The following is a 6,560-nucleotide window of genomic DNA, read 5'->3' on the forward strand; positions in this document are numbered from 1 at the left end:
ACAGAAATATGATCCATCAAGCTGGAGATATTTTGATCAATCGTGAACCTTTGTGTCCTATTAAAATGTGTACACATAAAAACAGACTGCAGAACTATTTATTTCCAGGTTCATGTTCTAGAAATAATGGAAGTAGGGCTATAATTTTACGATTCTGCAGTAATTTTACAAACTGTAGCTTGCAGTTAGCTCTTGATGGAATGTTATGTTTTACTGGGATTTATGAACTCATTATTCCTGTAGGTGATTTAATTATACAGTCTTCCTTAAATTTTGCATACACAATTTCAACAAACAAGTCTTCCACCATTATAAGGGTTCAAAATGCCGCATAAAAAAATATATTTAAGTCACAGAGATAATGTTTTTGAAGTAAAAAGCGACATATTTGGTACCTACCTACTTTGAAGAAAACAGGAAATATCCTTCTCTCAATGTGCAAAGTAAACTTTCTTCTTGAAAATTCTCCCTAAACGTGAATGCCATCGATGACCCCATAGTTAAACGTGCTGTTGGAAGGTGGGGCCTGATTAGAGGAGGTGGGTCATTGGGAACCCGACTTTGTGCACTCTCTCTCCCTCTTTCTCCCCCTTCTCCCCCTTCCCTCCCTCTTTCTTTCCTCCCCTCTCTCCTCTACCTCCCTCTCTCTGGATCTTCCTCCTCTCTCTGCTTTGTGGCAGCATTTCTCCGCCAAGCCCTTCCACCCTGATGTTCTTGCCTTGGAGCAGCCAATCATGGACTGAACCGTCTAAAACTGTGGGATGCGACTCACTTCCTATTTATTTATTTAAAGTTTATTGGTACATTTTAGGTATACAACACACTTACGTTCATCATTGGGATCTTGTACCTTTACGTGATGTATCTTGGTTCTTATTTCTTCCCCAAATCGCTTCTTAGTAGTGAGTGCCAGTATTTTGTCCCAGCAATGAAGCAGTTGACTGATGCACTGGGCAGCTTAGTGAAACCTGTCTGAAGAGGGCAGGGAGGGCACACTGGTGGCATAAAGAACCATCATTACTTATAGGCCTCATGGTGAGAGATGATAATGGCTGAAGCAAGGACTGTGGAGGCACAGTCCCCCACGAAGGCTCTGATGCTCTCTGCTCTCTCTATCTATATCCAACAGCCTCATCCTATAGAAGGTACTGTGGTTCTTGGATTGGCATATTATGGACCAATGACTACAGTAATAATAATAATGTCATATTTTTCAGAGTATAGTCACATTTTGGAGTTATGTAATTTTTGAGTTGAATGGTGCCTGCTAGTTCTCAGTCTTGCCTAGATAGTGTAATCACACCTGGGAAGGTTTAAAAATCACTGATGTGCTTAAATGCCACAGATCCTAATGCCATAGATTGGTGTCAGGTGTGGTCTAAGCGGTAGGCTTTTAAAAATATCCCCAGCTGATGCTAATGTGCTGTCAAGGTTCAGTGCCTCCCTTTAGAGCTCCTTTCCTCTCTCCTCCACATTCATTCTGTAGATATAGGGAGACTCTGGGAGTCTGTGCCTTGCTCAGAATCACCAACTGGTTAGTGCCATTTAGTTCAGTACAGCAATTTGGCTACTTTTTTCTGCTAAAGACCAGGGTCAGTAAGTGAACTTGAGATTTTCACTAGCGGGACTGCTTCAGACTGAACCAGAGCCCTGAGAAGCTGCTGTCCTGGGGATATCTGGAGCCGTCACAGACCAGCCTCATTATTGAATCCAAACATCTCTCCTATGGGCATGAATTCCCTCCACTTTATAGATGATGAAATTGGTGTCCAGATAGATTATTTACCTTTAATTTAAAAAAAAAATTGGTACAGGGATTGAGCTCGGAACGTTGCGCCTGTAAGGCAGGCACGGTGCCACTGAGCTAAATCCCCGGCCAGTCCAGATAGATTCTTAACAGGTCATTTAGTTATAGTTGGGAACTTTTCAATAAAATCCTATTATAATTACCTCTAACGTTCATCTACATCATTTTTGTTTTATTTTAGAAATCATATCCCTTGTAGCGCTTAAAATTTAATTGATTCCCACCCCTCTCATGAATTAAATGAAAGAAAGCATTCCTCAGATAAAAAGAGAAATGTATTAATTGCCTGAAAGGATAAACACGTTCCCCCTTGTGGCAATCTGTGGTTAACAAGGTTCTCTTTTATGCCAATAAGTTATTTATAATGGCATTCATCTAAGAGGATTTTTCTTGTAGTAAAGTCTCCCAAGAAACAGGAAATCTCATGGGAAATGTTCATTAGCACGAGTAAAATGCATGAGATCATGTGTAAGAGGATCATACATAAATAACTGCATTTGTAAATGCTATTCTGGGAGAGGGAGGTAATTAGTGTTTCACTGGGAAGGCATTGACCCATCAGCCCATGGCATTTGGAACACTATTGGCAGAATCCCCCAGCACTACCAGATCTGCGGTTCACTGCTACTGACGGGGGAGGGGTGACCGGTGGAACAATGTCTTCTGCTGATGACGCGTGAGCGCATCAGAAAGAGCCCCTCTGTGACTGCCTGACTCACGGTGACTCATACTTTGACCTCAGAGGAAAGAGTCACGTATTTCACGCCATGGCTTCTCACATCTTTTTTTTCTAAACCTAATGTGCCTCTCTGCAGGGCAACCATGTCTTCATCTCTCCAGTTTCCTTCAGTTGTTGGCCCCAAACCAGGGGGCTTCCTCCTTGTTCAGCTCCAGCAGAAACCCCTGGCCATTTGCCTGCTGATAGGTAGTCTCTACACCTGTCCTGTAGGTAAGTGTCATAAGTTATAGTTGTTGGGGAGATCTGGTTAACTGCTCATAAACCTTGCTGCCCCATGTTACAGTTTATATCTCGAAGTCCCCTGAAAGCATCATGTACTCATAGGTGGGGCTCTTGGGAGGTGACTGGATCACAGGGCATGATACTCATCAGTGGATGAGTCCACTGATGTGTTTATAGCTAAATTGATGTTGGGAAGTACAGCCTGGTTGGAGGAGGTGGGTCACTATAGGTAGGCGTGGCCTGGAAGGATCTATCGCCCTTCTTCCTCCTTTGATCTCTTTGCCTCCTGACTGCCATGCCATGAAGGTACTTTTCCTCTGTCGTGGCCCTCTGCCGTGCCACCCTGCCTCGGAGCCAGCCAATTATGGACTGAAATCTCTACAAGCTGTGAGCCCAAATAAGCCTTTCCTCCTTTAAATTATGGATGCTGGTATTGTGTCTGAGCAAGGAGAAAGTAACTAAGATACTTGTCCATTATCTTTCTATAATACAATGAGAAAAAAAGCAAGAATTTTCTGCTCTTTTCACTGATGTTTCTGATTGCAAAAACATAACTATTTTCTGTTGCCACAGACTAGGAAATTTATAAAGAATGAAGTTTTATTTCACCCATGGTTTTGAAGGCTGAACTTTGAGATCTGGCAGCTGCACTTGGTGAGGTCCTTTCTGCTGGTGGGGACTTTCTACTGCATCCTGAGTCAAGCACAGAGCATGGCAAGAAAAACCACTTTATCTCTGGTATCTCATCCTTTTCTCCTCTCTTTAAAAATTTTTCTCCAGTGTTGGGTATTGAACCTGGGATGTTTACTCTGAACTGCAACCCTAGCCCTTCTTAAATTTTTGAGACAGAGCCTTGCTAAATGTTCCATCAGGGACTCAAACTTGCAACCACCTGCCTCACCCTTCTAAGCTGCTGGGCTTATGGTATGCACCACTGTACCAAGCTCTTTTCTTTATAGAAAAACAAAGTCCCATCGGATTAGGGCCCCAACCTTGTGGCTTCATTTTACCTCGAGTAACTCCCAAAAGTCTTACCTTGAAATACCACAGTCAGATTGTTTCCTTCCAATGAACATTAAATTTCAGTATGAGTTTTGTTGGGAACATTCAAATTATAGTGGTAACAAGGTGTACAGACACACACACACACACACACACACACACATATAAATGTGTAGGATATGAATATAGTTTTCTGTCTCTCAGTAAAAATTCATAAGAAAATATACCAAATTGCTAAACATTGGTTAAAGCTGATCTTTCTCTACTTTTTAAACTGTACATTCTAAATATTCTATAATGAGCTATTTAATTTATATATACAAAAATAATACATACAATCTTTTCCCATTATAGGTATAAATGATCCTATCATTTTAGTCTGTGGCAAACAGTAATTAGCTAAAGTGCTGATGTACCTTAAACCAGACAGATGGGTTTCTTCTGACTCCATTTCTTTGTAGATGAAATGAAGGTTTGAATTAGCCAAGAAAGTATATTTAGACAAAACTGGGAAGGTTTAAAAGATATTGCTGGCTATAAAAAGGTAACATGTAGGATCCTAGTGATGAAAATGTTCTGTATCGTGACTGTATCAATGTCAGTATCCCGATTATGGTTTTTCAAGATGTTACCATAGGGAAAATTGGTAAAGGGTACACAGGATCTCCATGTATTATTTTTGAAAACTACAATTACTTCAAAATTAGAAGAGTTTTTTGTTGTTTTGTTTTTCTTTTATTGTTGTTGTTGTTGTTTCATTTGGTTTTGGTGCTAGGAATTAAATCCAAGGTCTCACACATGCTAGATAGGTGATCTACCATCGAGCTACATCCCCATCCCTGAAAAGAATAATTAAAAAAAAACTCTAAAAGATAGTTCTCTACTGTTTCTTATGTGCATTATTGGCAGAGAGAATTCATCATATTATCCATTTCAGAGTCATTCTGGAGGCAAATGTGTAATATTTTACTGAATAGTTTTGGTGGCAAAAATTACTGTACCATCGTAAACAGTTTCTCACAGAAATACCTTTCAGAGTAACTGTGGGTGATTAGCACCATAGTCTGTTAGTTGAGAACATGCAGTTTAGAAAGGCATGCCTTCTTTCATGCATCACTGTGTAGCCTGCACATCTTGAGAGTGAGGTCCTGGTGCCCTTTGTTCTGAACTAACTCTTCAAGGAGGTTTGTTTGATGAACAGCCTTGGAAGCCAGGGTGTCCTGCTTCAGAGCAAAGGGCAGGCATCTGATTGTGCACTGAGAAATGCGTAGGTCCCCTGAGCTCAGGCTTCCTCCACTGCAGTGTAGCCAGGGAGTACACAGTGTCACCTGGACCTCTGTAGAAATTGGGGCTTGGGGAACGAGAGAGAACAGGAGGACACTCAGGCTGCTTCTGTTCCTGTAAGTCATAAATGGTCTTTTGCCTCTCAGCCAGGAGTCTCATGTTTAGCATCACCCATGGAACTTGTCAATTTGTATGTAAAGTAAAATCTCAGACTCTTCCAAGTTCTTGACAGTTTTGGTGATGAAGATACGATGCCGACAGAGATGTGGCCTTCTAGAATAGGGAGGATGATGACCTCTTAAGCCAGCTAATGTGATCTGAGGAGGAAGTCCATAAAAGACAGCAGGAAACATATTAACTAAATTTTACAGTCAACAGGGCAATAAATGGTCTTTCATTTTATTGCATGTCTATCAAGGGAAATTGGAAAGGTGGTTGAAGGTTGAATACTAGCGGGTAGGCTCAAAGAGCGCTGCATGCACAGTGCCCTGGTCGTTGCTAACCATCCTTCAGATGGAGGACGTATTTGCCAGTCTGGCAGTAGCCTCCGGTCCTCCTCTTTTAATATCTAGTACCAAGATTTGTCCTAGGGATGCAGAAGTTTCTTTCTCCTTTTCCAGGAAGTGGTATCAGCAAAGAGGACACTGCCAGCTAATATAGAGCATTTGCAGGGGCCAAGACCAATGAGCAGTGATCCAGGTTGTTTGAAACTGAAAGTGAATGCAAAGACTTCTTTAATGAACAGAGCCACTCTCTCCCTTTGTGCTCTGATTCCTTCCTCCTCCTCATCCCTGAACCCAACCACTTCAAGGAAAAGAATAGTTAGGTGTGTATCTATGGTGACATCAAAGACTGCACTAACTTACATAAGTATCCTGGAAAGTTGGAGAGCGAGAAAAGACATAAATCTTCAACTGCATAGGATACGGGTATCAAAATCATGACTCCATGACATGAGCAGCTTCCCTCCTCAGTAGGCCCTTCTATCGTGCCATTTCTGCTTTGGAGCCAGGTGACCTGCAACTATAACCACGAGCCAAAAATAAATCTCTCCTCCATTAAGTTGTAGGCGTCGGGTAGTGTTTCTCAGAAAGTGACTAAGTTTTTAGATTGCACTGGAAACCTTAATACCTTCCAGGCAGGAGAACCCATTTGAGGCACCACCAACCTATGGTCCTCAATGGATGAGAGTCCTGCCTGAGAGAACACTAAAACTTGCAAACAACCTTTTTCCTATAAGGTACACTGTACATCGGAGAAACTGTAATTCTTTTTTTTTTCTTTTTATTGAGTTTATTGGTACATTTAGGGATACAGTACAGTTACATTCATTGTTAGAACCCATTTGGCACCACCAACCTATGGTCCTCAATGGATGAGAGTCCTGCCTGAGAGAACACTAAAACTTGCAAACAACCTTTTTCCTATAAGGTACACTGTACATCGGAGAAACTGTAATTCTTTTTTTTTTCTTTTTTTTTTTACCTGGGATTGAACTCGGGTCCT

The 6,560-nt window shown here is 41.4% G+C and overlaps 1 protein-coding gene across 3 annotated transcripts in view; it reads left to right on the forward strand.

Annotated features, from left to right (window-relative positions):
- The first annotated feature begins 2,545 nt into the window (after positions 1 to 2,545).
- Positions 2,546 to 6,560, forward strand: part of Sh3rf1 (SH3 domain containing ring finger 1) — a 202,758-nt gene continuing 198,743 nt past the window's right edge. Inside the window, exons 1-2 of one of the 3 annotated variants that reach the window (XM_010629845.2) lie at positions 2,546 to 2,756; positions 3,342 to 3,506. The gene's annotated coding sequence lies outside the window, so the exon portion shown is untranslated. The remainder of the gene's footprint in view (positions 2,757 to 3,341; positions 3,507 to 6,560) is intronic. The other 2 variants (XM_010629843.3, XM_010629844.3) reach the window with 2 other exon arrangements.

Source organism: Fukomys damarensis, unplaced genomic scaffold, assembly GCF_012274545.1.
Source record: "Fukomys damarensis isolate Sample0158 unplaced genomic scaffold, DMR_v1.0_HiC HiC_scaffold_18, whole genome shotgun sequence".
Classification (NCBI taxonomy): domain Eukaryota; kingdom Metazoa; phylum Chordata; class Mammalia; order Rodentia; family Bathyergidae; genus Fukomys; species Fukomys damarensis.